General features: G+C 39.2%; 2 pseudogenes; both read right to left on the bottom strand.

The window, feature by feature from the left end:
• Positions 1 to 3,503: 3,503 nt before the first annotated feature.
• Positions 3,504 to 10,757, bottom strand: LOC119559142 (annotated as a pseudogene).
• LOC119559140 lies at positions 10,418 to 13,679 on the bottom strand (annotated as a pseudogene).
• Between the last annotated feature and the right edge of the window lie 1,827 nt (positions 13,680 to 15,506).

The raw sequence follows: 15,506 nt of genomic DNA, 5'->3' as shown, positions 1-15,506 counted from the left end.
ACTCTAGATTATAATGATTGTGATTAAAGGTTAGCATTCTCTCAGCTGGTGCTCTCTCTGTCCAGGACAGAGGAACCAAACCATCCCCATTATGAGGCTGCGAATCGGGCAATAAGGCATGTTTTCAATGTAGAACCAGACATGACTCGTGAGGGGGGATCCATACCAGTAACATTGCAGGAAGCCACCTAAAAAAATGTCAGCCCTGTGCCAGTGGGAGCATGTGGCGACGACGCCCACTCTCAAAATCAAAAAATCGATGTCTACAACTACCTTGAAGGCGTAAGTTAGAATCGAAGGATATCACGAATAAATTCGATAACTTTTATTCTTTTAGACTAAACTGCTTGTGGCTTATCTGCACGTATTGGGAAAAATGTAAACGAGCAGACAAAGTGCACCATTGTGATGTTTCATCGTTTTAAGGCTCTATACCGCCTTAAAACGATGAAACATCACAATGGTGCACTTATTTTTATAAACATTGTCTTTAAATACACATTTTCTTGAAATATGTTCATACAATTCATTTACGTTTCAGTGATCCGTAAGGATTTGTGGTTCCGAAAATTTCCTAGTAAGTCTGCCAACCAATTTCGGCGCACTTTTTTATGCGTTAGTTTGTCGTAAATGATCAAAGCAGCCGACATTGACCTTGTTTACAAATTCGCAATATTTGTTAATCAGAGAAGGAGGATTTAGGGCTTATATATCAGGGGTTACGTAATTTATACATGCATTTGTTGTAGGATATATTTGAAAAGTTCAGAAAGGTTCAGATAAAAAGTTCGACAGCTCGCAAATAACAGTTGACACTTTCAATCTGTTCGACAAATAACATAAATGTCCTGTCAAATTGCGAATATTCTCAGAACGAAAGACGTTTATTTTTGTTCTCAGTTTTATCTGTCTTTGCTAAACAGAAATCAGTTTGTTTTGTTTCAAACGTGCACTTATTCTTGCACCAGAATAATAAGTGTTTTTTGTTTTATACCCTTGCAGAGGGTATAATGATTTTAGTCAGAAGTTTTGCTAACCGAAGTGAGCTACCTTTCTTGTTATTTTTATACCCGTTACTCGTAGAGTATATCGTCCGAAAAATATGTAACAGGTAGAAGGAAGCGTTTCCGAGCTCATAAAGTATGTATATTCTTGATCAGGAACACTAGCTGAGTCGATCTAGTCTATCCCTCTGTTTGTCCGTCCGCATGAACGCTGTGATCTCAGAAACTACAAAGGCTAGACAGTTGGGATTAGGCATGCAGATTCTTCTTTTCTTTGTCTCCCCCCCCCCTTTCTCACCAATAAATGCAATACCAATTTTAATAATCTAGTTCCGATTATGTTGATGTAAGCTTTAAATTGCTGAAAAACAATAGAAGGGTAGCGGGAGGGGGCTTCTCGCTCTTTGCGTAACCCCTCTCTCCATTTTGACCTGCAGTGCATTCACATAAGCGAATAAGAAAGAGACGAAAGATCATTTATTCAGAGTTGAAAAGTACTTAAAGGCAGTAAAATGACCGGCAAATTTTGCACGTAACAGCGCTGTAAGTGTTTCTGTTTTCCCATTAGTCTACGACTAACTCTCGTATGGCGAAAGCCGTGTGTCTAATGCAATTTTTTTAGGATCTTTGAAGCGTATTCCAATTTTAAAGCGGTCTTCTTAACATTTTGACTTAGCTTTAATCAGTTTTACATTAAAGAGTTGAGTAACGAATATCTGATAGTCGAGACACTCGACTATAGCGATCTCTCTTGTTATACCCGGTGTACTAGATTCGTCGGAAAGTATGTACCAGGCAGAAGGAAGCGTTTCCGACCCCATAAAGTATATATATTCTTTATCAGGATCACTAGCCGAGTCGATCTAGCCATGTCCGTCTGTCCGTCTGTCCGGATGAACGCTGAGATCTCGGAAACTATATGAGCTAGGCTTTTGAGATTTGGCGTGCACATTCCTGAGCTTCTTACACAGCGCACGTTTGTTTCAGCAGAGTGCCACGCCCACTCTAATGCTCACAAACCGCCCAAGACTGTGGTTCCTACAGTTTTGATGCTAGAATAAAAATTTTAACTGAAATGTATTGCTCTCGTCAATACCTTTCGTTTGACCCAAAAAGCTTGCCACGCGCAATTTAACGCCCACAAACCGCCCACAAACTTCAAAAAATCGTATATCTCGGAATCATGGAATCGTGGATATCTCGGAAATTATAAAAGATAGAGTATTGAAATTTCAGATTTAGATTCCGTAGCCTTTTACGCAGCGCAAGTTTGTTACAAGCCTGTGGCGCCCACAATTTTCATGTTAGATAAAAAATTTTAACTAAAATGTATTGGCCTCGTCAATACCTATCGATAGATCCAAAAAGTTTCCCACGCCCACTCTAACGCCCACAACGCTTAAATCTGTCTACCGCCGGTAGGTGGCGCATTTGCTGCTTGCATATCTCCACTTTCCTTTGGTCCCTTTAGCTGAGTAACGGGTATCTGATAGTCGAGGAACTCGACTATAGCGTTCTTCCTTGTTTTATTTTACAACTTCGTCTGTTCAGAATCACGGTCGGCGTTCAACTGCTCTCGCTCTCAGCTCACGATCCTCCGATCCGATTGGGAGAGTGTGAGAGCGATGAGAGAGAGATAGAGAACAGTGAGCGGCATCGTACAACAACAAATTATTCTTAGAACTTACACGAATTATCTAGAAGGAATACAATAACATATACATACATACATAATACTACGCAGCAAACCTGCTACAGAGCCCAGGGTCCTGAGCAGATCTGCAGTCCCTTCTACCATGCGATCAATCTCTCCTCGATTTTCTGGCCAAGATGAAACGGACTGAATTCCCACAACGGTTTTAAGGGCGTCGATGTTATCTCCTCTTTTTCCGTCCACAAAGCTGAAAAGCGAACGCGGTTTATTACCATTATGTAATAAGCTGACAGAAATAAAAAAATAAAAAATAACAAGAAAGGTAGCTCACTTCGGTTGGCAAAACTTCTGACTGAAATCATTATACCCCCTGCAAGGGTATAAAACGAAAAACACTTATTCGGGTGCCAGAATAAGTGCACTTTTGAAACAAAACAAACTGTTTTCTGTTTAGCAAAGACAGATAAAACTGAGAACAAAAATTTCTGAAAATATTCCCAATTTGACAGGAAATTTATGTTATTCGTCGAACAGATTGAAAGTGTCATATGTGTTCTGCGCGCTGTCGAACTTTTTATCTGAACTTATCTGAACTTTTCAAATATATTCTAAAAAAAATGCATGTATAAATTACGTAACCCCCAATATATAAGCCCTAAATCCTCCTTCTCTGATTAACAAATATTGCGAATTTAAAAATTCATACATGGTCAATGTCGGATGCTTTGATCATATACGACAAACTAACGCATAAAGGAGTGCGTCAAAATTGGTTGGCGGACTAACTAGGAAATTTTCGGAACTACAAATCCTTATGGATCACTGAAATTTGAATGAATTGTATGAACATTTTTCAAGAAAATGTGTATTTAAAGACAATATTTATAAAAATAAGTGCACCATTGTGATGTTTCATCGTTTTAAGGTGGTATAGAAATTGTCTGCTTGCTTACAATTTTCCCACTTCGTGCAGATAAGCGCCAAGCAGTTTAGTCTAAAAGAATACAAATTATCAAATTGAATCGTGATATTCTTCGATTTTAACTTACGCCTTCAAGGTAGATGTAGACATCGATTTTTTTCATTTTGAGAGTGGGCGCCGTCGTCACATGCTCCCACTGGCACAAGGCTGACATTTTTTTAGGTGGCTTCCTGCATGGTCAATGTTACTGACACGGATCCCCCCTCACGACTCATGTCTGGTTTTTCATTGAATACATGCCTTATGGCCCGTTTCGCAGCCTCATAATGGGGATGGCTTGGGTCCTCTGTCCAGGGCTTTCCAGCTGAGAGCATAGTAACCTTCAATAACAATCATTATAATCTAGAGTACAATGAAGAGAAATTCAAAAACAAACCTTCATTTTGTTAGGCGAACCTCTCTCTGTCCATTTATCACTAAGGTATTTACTGACACACTCTTCAATGTGCTTTGGGTCCTGGTCGGGCACAAGTCGAAGTGAGAACTTGCCAATCACTTTCTTCGGAATGACGGTCTTTGCCCCTGGCTCATAAAATGCACCTTCGATTCCATGGATAGACAGACTGGGATAACGCAACCTGGCTTGAAGCAGCCTGGTTTTGTCGCCATTATGCGGCAGCTGGTCAACACCAATGTCTTTCCAAAAGAGGTAACAGCTATTCATATATTAAATGCGTCGATAGGAAGATAAGATTAACTAACATGTACTCAGAAACTTGAAAGTCAATGTTCTCGTATATTGCCTGCTCGTTCTTTAGTTCGGGTGCAACCTGTACCAATTCGAGAACAATTAAATTTTAAAAGTAAGCTTTTGGTTTACTTATACAAGATACTAACATCACGGTCCACTCCAGGGACCAGGATTTTTGTGTCCTTGTCGACAAGAACGGCGAGCAAGTGACATAGATCCGGCATAGTTTCGTGGACGGTTCCCCTAAAAACTCCACTGTGCAAATCTTTGTTTGAGCATTCTACCTCCACTTGGAAGTATGCCAGTCCACGGAGCCCATATGTTAGGCAAGGGCGCTTCTTCCCTAGCCAGTAGTTGTCGGAAATGCAGACATAATCAATCGTCGGCAAGGAAATCGTTTTTGCGTTCCATTCACAAGTCGTCGAAGTCTTCGATACCGCTTTCTTCCATCCCTTCAAAAACAAACTTCACGTTTAGTGGCAGCGGAATATTACGCTTTATGAAAGCCTCAATAGCATGGATCCAGCACAGCACAGGTCCCTTGTCATCGACGCCCCGCGTCCTAACAACTTTCCATCTACCTCTGTGAGCTCAAAGGGATTGGTGTTCCATCCATCTACCTTCAGAGCAGGCTGCACATCTAAATGGCCGTATACCAACATTGTCTTCTTGGAAGCGTCCTTGCCCAGAGTTCCGAGCAGGACCTTCGGCAGAGGGATTATCTGGCCACTCGGCAAGGTTTGTTGGCCCACATCCACCAGTTCTATTTCAGAGCACACGGTTCTGAGCCGATATGCAGTCCATTCTACCATGCGATCAATCTCTTCTCGATTTTCTGGCCAAGCTGAGACGGACTGAATTCCCACAACGGTTTTAAGGGTGTCGATGTAATCTCTTTTTTTTCTGTCCACAAAGCTGAAAAGCGACCGCGGATTATTACCATTATGTAATAAGCTGACAGAAATGATGATATCTTTTCTAAACTAAAACAATTTACGACTCAGCTCATGTGTTAGGTAATGGTGTTTGGGGCCGTGGATAGAATGGCCGATTGTTTGGCATAAACTAAACCAAGGAAATTGTAGTCGCTAAACTTGAAATATTGATAAGGAAAAGCATGGGGCCCAAATCCCACAAATTTCATGTCAATGGGACTATAACTACATAACCCACAAATTAGTAATATTAAAAAATTGTTTTATTAAGGACCACATTTTTTTAAACTAGCTTTTAAGAGTAATTGCCAACATGCCATTACAAAAAACAGTCAAAAATACATCCCAAAAGCTTTAAGTTAAAACATTTAAGGTAATTTAAAATGTATAATTTTAACCCTCCGTTGTACACCCGGGTCTGGCCAGACCTTTTTTGACTTTGAACGAAAATTTTATATATTTCTATTATAGGTAGCGACTTGGCCTTTCAGGTAGCTTCCTAATATTAAATTCTCTATCGATTTATGCATATGAGGATTTAAAAAGGATCCTAGAACAGGACGAAAAAAAGGATTTAAAAAGTTACACCTTCGGTTGTACACCCGGGTCTGGCTGGACCCCTATACAAAATGTATGGAAACATATGGAATATAATGTATTTTTACTATGCTACCTGGTTTTTTATTATTTATTATGGCAAATCTATATTCAGACTATTTTTTACACCCAATATTTCATTTATTATCATCACGGAAACAAATCGATATGCAAGAGACGCCGTTCAACAATGGAATGAAGCGCATCCTAATTCAAAACAAAGAATTTAAATTGATTTGAATAGCACTGAGCTCGATGCATTCATCGGTATTCTTTTGGCTATGGGTGTAACACACAATAATATACAGAAAGCGGCAGTTTTGTGGCGTACGAATGCTTTGCCCATCTTTTGAGCAGCGATGTCGTATCATCGATTCAGGATTTTGACACGATATGTTCGTTTTGATAACGGTCGAACACGTGAATGTCGCCAAAGAACCGACAAAGCTGCGCCCATTCGAGATATATGGAATTTCTTGAATGAAAATCTCAGAGATAATTATGATCCGCATGAAAATATTACTATCGACGAGCAACTATTTCCATATCGCGGCCGAACTAAATTCACGCAATATATTCCATCGAAACCGGCGAAATACGGCATAAAAGTCTGGTGGGCATGTGACTCGAAAACAAAATATCCCTTGCAAGAAAAGTTATATTGTGGCCGATCAGAAGGAGAAGACCGTGAAGTTGATCAAGGGGAAAATGTGATGATACAGTTATCCAACCGATATGCGAACTGTGGTCGTACAATAAAAGCCTCGCTTTCATTGGACTTGCATTAGTTGGCACCATACGAGCCAACAAACGCTTCCACCAGAAATGAAGAAGGACAATTCTCGCCCTGCGCTTTCGTCGTTGTTTGGTTTTCATGAAAGCCTTGTTTCAATCTGCAGCTATGTGCCGAAAATGAATAGAGCTTTTGGTTTACTTATACAAGATACTAACATCACGATCCACTCCAGGGACCAGGATTTTTGTGTCCTTGTCGACAAGAACGGTGAGCAAGTGACATAGATCCGGCATAGCTTCGTGGACGGTTCCCCTAAAAACTCCACTGTGCAAATCTTTGTTTGAGCATTCTACCTCCACTTGGAAGTATGCCAGTCCACGGAGCCCATATGTTAGGCAAGGGCGCTTCTTCCCTAGCCAGTAGTTGTCGGAAATGCAGACATAATCAATCGTCGGCAAGGAAATCGTTTTTGCGTTCCATTCACAAGTCGTCGAGGTCTTCGATACCGCTTTCTTCCATCCCTTCAAAAACAAACTTCACGTTTAGTGGCAGCGGAATATTACGCTTTATGAAAGCCTCAATAGCATGGATCCAGCGCAGCACAGGTCCCTTGTCATCGACGCCCCGCGTCCTAACAACCGCGAATAGAGCGGTTAATTTACTTTCAACCGTTCATTATAATAAAGCGTGTGAAGGCGAAATGAGTCTTTGAAATGAGTCAAAATGAAGAACAAAAAAGGACAAAACAAAAATTGTATTTCTTCACAAACCCAAAAAATTTTTTATATTATTTTTGCTTCTGTAGGTAGCTCAATAATGCCAAAACAAATGAGAGAGGTAAGAAATTCCAAAAATATACCTGCGATGCTTCTAATTGACCTCGCATATGCCATATATTCCCATACAAATGCAGGTAAATACATAGGGGTCTGGCCAGACCCGGGTGTACAACCGAAGGTTTTAGAAAAGGTGTACAACGGCGGGTTAAGCACGGTGATTACACAGGCAAATATTAAGAAATTGCGCCAAGAGCAACCTAAATATTTTTGTATGTGAGCATTTCTACGGGTCGCGAACGTACGTTCGTACGCACTTAGTGAAAATAAATAAAAAAAGCAGTCAAAAACACATCCCAAAAATTTAAAATAAAAGCATTTAAAGTGGTATTTAAAATGTATAATTGTAAGCATTTAATATGGTGATTCAAGAGGCAAATATTGAGAAAATGCGCCAAGGAGCAACCCAATATAGTTTAATATATTATTATTATAAGATCAAAATCGACGATAATAAAATTTTTAATTTATTTATTCAAAAAAGTATTTTGTTTCAGCTTTCATGTATAGTCGTCTTACCGGGCTCCTTCTTACTTACAGTATATTATGTTATTGAGCTTTATTATGCTGAATAACGGGTATCTGATAGTCGAAGCCATCCACTATAGCGTTTTTTTACCTTAAATCATTCTTATCAGAAAAAAAATTATTAGTCATTAGTTTATTACCATTATTTTGCCACCTTCACAAGAGCAATTAATGGCATATTTAATTCTAATCAAATATTTTTTGACCGTACCACAAATTTTTCAACCAAATATTTTTCGAAGCAACAGTTTTGGTTTTGTCAAAGAACGATAAATGTATAGTCACATACAAAAACAGCTGTCTTAGTAGGAAGAGAGGTTAAAAACAGAGGTTAATAAACATTCCGATGGCGGAACGATAAAAAAGACTTTGCCAAAGCCGGAACACTTACAAATGTAAAGAAAAACAAGAGAGAACGCTATAGTCGAGTGTCTCGACTATCAGATATTCGTTACTCAACTCTTAAATTTAAAACTGATTAAAGCTAAGTCAAAATGTTAAGACCGCTTTAAAATTTGAATACGCTTCGAAGATTCTTAAAAAATCGCATTAGGCATTAGGCATTAGGTTTCGCCATACGAGAGTTAGTCGTAGACTAATGGGAAAACAGCAGACTTACAGCGCTGTTACGTGCACAATTTTTCGGTCATTTTCCTGCCTTTTAGTACTTTTCAACTCTGGATAAATGATCTTTCGTCTCTTTCTTATTCGCTTATGTAAATGCACTGCAGGTCAAAATGGAGAGAAGGGTAACGCAAAGAGCGAAAAGCCCCCTCCCGCTCCCCTACCATTGTTTTTCTGCAATTTAAAGCTTACATCAACATAATCGGAATAAGATTGTTAAAATTGGTATTGCATTTATTGGAGAGAAAGGGGTGGAGACAAAAAGGACAATTTGCTAACATTTTCAATTATTCAATAGTATAAGTTTGCCGCTCTGTTCTCTTTAATCGCCGGCAGCGCTCTTCGATTTGCATCGCAGTTCGGCCTGCCACTATTACACACACATGCATAAATACATTTGTTGTTATCTGGCTCTGAAGTCATTGCTTTTCTTCTTGGGTGGTTTGTGGGCTTTGCTCTACGAGTAAAGGGTATAAAAATAACAAGAAAGGTAGCTCACTTCGGTTGGAAAACTTCTGACTGAAATCATTATACCCTCTGCAAGAGTATAAAACGAAAAACACTTATTCGGGTGCCAGAATAAGTGCACGTTTGAAACAAAACAAACTGATTTCTGTTTAGCAAAGACAGATAAAACTGAGAACAAAAATAAACGTCTTTCGTTCTGAGAATATTCGCAATTTGACAGGACATTTATGTTATTTGTCGAACAGATTGAAAGTGTCAACTGTTATTTGCGAGCTGTAGAACTTTTTATCTGAACCTTTCTGAACTTTTCAAATATATCCTACAACAAATGCATGTATAAATTACGTAACCCCTAATATACAAGGTGAGTTCCGAAGTATACAGGACTTTTTGAATCTAGCGCCCTCTAGTGGCGCCATCTATATATGCGTTAGAATCTGCTATCGTTTATCGACTTCCAGTAAAAATTTCATGACATTTCATCTATTGGAAGTGAGGTTATTGCGTTTTAAGTGTCAGTATGTTTTTGTTATCGGTGAGAAAATGAGCTTCGAACAAAGAGCCAACATTAAATTTTGTTTTAAAATTGGTAAAACTTTTACCGAAACGTTTCAATTGATGAAACAAGTTTATGGCGATGATTGCTTATCGATGATTCATAAAAAATCAGCCGAAATCATCATTGAAATTCATGGAAATAGAATTAACATCTCCAAAACATCGATTTATCGCATTTTGACCGAACATTTGGGCTTACAAAAGGTGTGTGCACGGTTTGTTCCGCACAAATTGACTGACGTCCAAAAATTGCTCAGAATTCAACATTCGAAGGACATCATTAAAGAGCCAAAAATCACATTTTAACCATCAACCACTCCCCGTATTCACCTAATATGCCACCGTGCGACTTCTACCTTTTCGGAAAAATACATTTGCCGATGAAAGGAAAGCGTTATGCAGACGTAGAGGCCATTCAAAAGGCTTGCACCGGCATACTGGCGGCCATACCGGGCAACGAGCTAAAACACTCGGTCGACATGCTTTTGGACCGTGCGCTGTATTAAAGCAGAAAGAGACTATTTTGAATAAAATAAATTGATTTTGCCGAAAAAACTATTTCTTGTCTTTTTTTTTAAAGTCTTGTTTACTTTGGAACTCACCTTGTATAAGCCCTAAATCCTCCTTCTCTGATTAACAAATACTGCGAATTTACAAATTCATACATGGTCAATGTCGGATGCTTTGATCATATACGACAAACTAACGCATAAAAAAGTGCGTCAAAATTGGTTGGCGGACTAACTAGGAAATTTTCGGAACTACAAATCCTTATGGATCACTGAAATTTGAATGAATTGTATGAACATTTTTCAAGAAAATGTGTATTTAAAGACAATATTTATAAAAATAAGTGCACCATTGTGATGTTTCATCGTTTTAAGGTGGTATAGAAATTGTCTGCTTGCTTACAATTTTCCCACTTCGTGCAGATAAGCGCCAAGCAGTTTAGTCTAAAAGAATACAAATTATCAAATTGAATCGTGATATTCTTCGATTTTAACTTACGCCTTCAAGGTAGATGTAGACATCGATTTTTTTCATTTTGAGAGTGGGCGCCGTCGTCACATGCTCCCACTGGCACAAGGCTGACATTTTTTTAGGTGGCTTCCTGCATGGTCAATGTTACTGACACGGATCCCCCCTCACGAGTCATGTCTGGTTTTTCATTGAATACATGCCTTATGGCCCGTTTCGCAGCCTCATAATGGGGATGGCTTGGGTCCTCTGTCCAGGGCTTTCCAGCTGAGAGCATAGTAACCTTCAATAACAATCATTATAATCTAGAGTACAATGAAGAGAAATTCAAAAACAAACCTTCATTTTGTTAGGCGAACCTCTCTCTGTCCATTTATCACTAAGGTATTTACTGACACACTCTTCAATGTGCTTTGGGTCCTGGTCGGGCACAAGTCGAAGTGAGAACTTGCCAATCACTTTCTTCGGAATGTCGGTCTTTGCCCCTGGCTCATAAAATGCACCTTCGATTCCATGGATAGACAGACTGGGATAACGCAACCTGGCTTGAAGCAGCCTGGTTTTGTCGCCATTATGCGGCAGCTGGTCAACACCAATGTCTTTCCAAAAGAGGTAACAGCTATTCATATATTAAATGCGTCGATAGGAAGATAAGATTAACTAACATGTACTCAGAAACTTGAAAGTCAATGTTCTCGTATATTGCCTGCTCGTTCTTTAGTTCGGGTGCAACCTGTACCAATTCGAGAACAATTAAATTTTAAAAGTAAGCTTTTGGTTTACTTATACAAGATACTAACATCACGGTCCACTCCAGGGACCAGGATTTTTGTGTCCTTGTCGACAAGAACGGTGAGCAAGTGACATAGATCCGGCATAGTTTCGTGGACGGTTCCCCTAAAAACTCCACTGTGCAAATCTTTGTTTGAGCATTCTACCTCCACTTGGAAGTATGCCAGTCCACGGAGCCCATATGTTAGGCAAGGGCGCTTCTTCCCTAGCCAGTAGTTGTCGGAAATGCAGACATAATCAATCGTCGGCAAGGAAATCGTTTTTGCGTTCCATTCACAAGTCGTCGAAGTCTTCGATACCGCTTTCTTCCATCCCTTCAAAAACAAACTTCACGTTTAGTGGCAGCGGAATATTACGCTTTATGAAAGCCTCAATAGCATGGATCCAGCACAGCACAGGTCCCTTGTCATCGACGCCCCGCGTCCTAACAACTTTCCATCTACCTCTGTGAGCTCAAAGGGATTGGTGTTCCATCCATCTACCTTCAGAGCAGGCTGCACATCTAAATGGCCGTATACCAACATTGTCTTCTTGGAAGCGTCCTTGCCCAGAGTTCCGAGCAGGACCTTCGGCAGAGGGATTATCTGGCCACTCGGCAAGGTTTGTTGGCCCACATCCACCAGTTCTATTTCAGAGCACACGGTTCTGAGCCGATATGCAGTCCATTCTACCATGCGATCAATCTCTTCTCGATTTTCTGGCCAAGCTGAGACGGACTGAATTCCCACAACGGTTTTAAGGGTGTCGATGTAATCTCTTTTTTTTCTGTCCACAAAGCTGAAAAGCGACCGCGGATTATTACCATTATGTAATAAGCTGACAGAAATGATGATATCTTTTCTAAACTAAAACAATTTACGACTCAGCTCATGTGTTAGGTAATGGTGTTTGGGGCCGTGGATAGAATGGCCGATTGTTTGGCATAAACTAAACCAAGGAAATTGTAGTCGCTAAACTTGAAATATTGATAAGGAAAAGCATGGGGCCCAAATCCCACAAATTTCATGTCAATGGGACTATAACTACATAACCCACAAATTAGTAATATTAAAAAATTGTTTTATTAAGGACCACATTTTTTTAAACTAGCTTTTAAGAGTAATTGCCAACATGCCATTACAAAAAACAGTCAAAAATACATCCCAAAAGCTTTAAGTTAAAACATTTAAGGTAATTTAAAATGTATAATTTTAACCCTCCGTTGTACACCCGGGTCTGGCCAGACCTTTTTTGACTTTGAACGAAAATTTTATATATTTCTATTATAGGTAGCGACTTGGCCTTTCAGGTAGCTTCCTAATATTAAATTCTCTATCGATTTATGCATATGAGGATTTAAAAAGGATCCTAGAACAGGACGAAAAAAAGGATTTAAAAAGTTACACCTTCGGTTGTACACCCGGGTCTGGCTGGACCCCTATACAAAATGTATGGAAACATATGGAATATAATGTATTTTTACTATGCTACCTGGTTTTTTATTATTTATTATGGCAAATCTATATTCAGACTATTTTTTACACCCAATATTTCATTTATTATCATCACGGAAACAAATCGATATGCAAGAGACGCCGTTCAACAATGGAATGAAGCGCATCCTAATTCAAAACAAAGAATTTAAATTGATTTGAATAGCACTGAGCTCGATGCATTCATCGGTATTCTTTTGGCTATGGGTGTAACACACAATAATATACAGAAAGCGGCAGTTTTGTGGCGTACGAATGCTTTGCCCATCTTTTGAGCAGCGATGTCGTATCATCGATTCAGGATTTTGACACGATATGTTCGTTTTGATAACGGTCGAACACGTGAATGTCGCCAAAGAACCGACAAAGCTGCGCCCATTCGAGATATATGGAATTTCTTGAATGAAAATCTCAGAGATAATTATGATCCGCATGAAAATATTACTATCGACGAGCAACTATTTCCATATCGCGGCCGAACTAAATTCACGCAATATATTCCATCGAAACCGGCGAAATACGGCATAAAAGTCTGGTGGGCATGTGACTCGAAAACAAAATATCCCTTGCAAGGAAAGTTATATTGTGGCCGATCAGAAGGAGAAGACCGTGAAGTTGATCAAGGGGAAAATGTGATGATACAGTTATCCAACCGATATGCGAACTGTGGTCGTACAATAAAAGCCTCGCTTTCATTGGACTTGCATTAGTTGGCACCATACGAGCCAACAAACGCTTCCACCAGAAATGAAGAAGGACAATTCTCGCCCTGCGCTTTCGTCGTTGTTTGGTTTTCATGAAAGCCTTGTTTCAATCTGCAGCTATGTGCCGAAAATGAATAGAGCTTTTGGTTTACTTATACAAGATACTAACATCACGATCCACTCCAGGGACCAGGATTTTTGTGTCCTTGTCGACAAGAACGGTGAGCAAGTGACATAGATCCGGCATAGCTTCGTGGACGGTTCCCCTAAAAACTCCACTGTGCAAATCTTTGTTTGAGCATTCTACCTCCACTTGGAAGTATGCCAGTCCACGGAGCCCATATGTTAGGCAAGGGCGCTTCTTCCCTAGCCAGTAGTTGTCGGAAATGCAGACATAATCAATCGTCGGCAAGGAAATCGTTTTTGCGTTCCATTCACAAGTCGTCGAGGTCTTCGATACCGCTTTCTTCCATCCCTTCAAAAACAAACTTCACGTTTAGTGGCAGCGGAATAGCATGGATCCAGCGCAGCACAGGTCCCTTGTCATCGACGCCCCGCGTCCTAACAACCGCGAATAGAGCGGTTAATTTACTTTCAACCGTTCATTATAATAAAGCGTGTGAAGGCGAAATGAGTCTTTGAAATGAGTCAAAATGAAGAACAAAAAAGGACAAAACAAAAATTGTATTTCTTCACAAACCCAAAAATTTTTGTATATTATTTTTGCTTCTGTAGGTAGCTCAATAATGCCAAAACAAATGAGAGAGGTAAGAAATTCCAAAAATATACCTGCGATGCTTCTAATTGACCTCGCATATGCCATATATTCCCATACAAATGCAGGTAAATACATAGGGGTCTGGCCAGACCCGGGTGTACAACCGAAGGTTTTAGAAAAGGTGTACAACGGCGGGTTAAGCACGGTGATTACACAGGCAAATATTAAGAAATTGCGCCAAGAGCAACCTAAATATTTTTGTATGTGAGCATTTCTACGGGTCGCGAACGTACGTTCGTACGCACTTAGTGAAAATAAATAAAAAAAGCAGTCAAAAACACATCCCAAAAATTTAAAATAAAAGCATTTAAAGTGGTATTTAAAATGTATAATTGTAAGCATTTAATATGGTGATTCAAGAGGCAAATATTGAGAAAATGCGCCAAGGAGCAACCCAATATAGTTTAATATATTATTATTATAAGATCAAAATCGACGATAATAAAATTTTTAATTTATTTATTCAAAAAAGTATTTTGTTTCAGCTTTCATGTATAGTCGTCTTACCGGGCTCCTTCTTACTTACAGTATATTATGTTATTGAGCTTTATTATGCTGAATAACGGGTATCTGATAGTCGAAGCCATCCACTATAGCGTTTTTTTACCTTAAATCATTCTTATCAGAAAAAAAATTATTAGTCATTAGTTTATTACCATTATTTTGCCACCTTCACAAGAGCAATTAATGGCATATTTAATTCTAATCAAATATTTTTTGACCGTACCACAAATTTTTCAACCAAATATTTTTCGAAGCAACAGTTTTGGTTTTGTCAAAGAACGATAAATGTATAGTCACATACAAAAACAGCTGTCTTAGTAGGAAGAGAGGTTAAAAACAGAGGTTAATAAACATTCCGATGGCGGAACGATAAAAAAGACTTTGCCAAAGCCGGAACACTTACAAATGTAAAGAAAAACAAGAGAGAACGCTATAGTCGAGTGTCTCGACTATCAGATATTCGTTACTCAACTCTTAAATTTAAAACTGATTAAAGCTAAGTCAAAATGTTAAGACCGCTTTAAAATTTGAATACGCTTCGAAGATTCTTAAAAAATCGCATTAGGCATTAGGCATTAGGTTTCGCCATACGAGAGTTAGTCGTAGACTAATGGGAAAACAGCAGACTTACAGCGCTGTTACGTGCACAATTTTTCGGTCATTTT

Source organism: Drosophila subpulchrella, unplaced genomic scaffold (genome assembly GCF_014743375.2).
Source record: "Drosophila subpulchrella strain 33 F10 #4 breed RU33 unplaced genomic scaffold, RU_Dsub_v1.1 Primary Assembly Seq18, whole genome shotgun sequence".
Taxonomy (NCBI): domain Eukaryota; kingdom Metazoa; phylum Arthropoda; class Insecta; order Diptera; family Drosophilidae; genus Drosophila; species Drosophila subpulchrella.
This window is presented reverse-complemented; position numbering and strand designations above follow the sequence as displayed.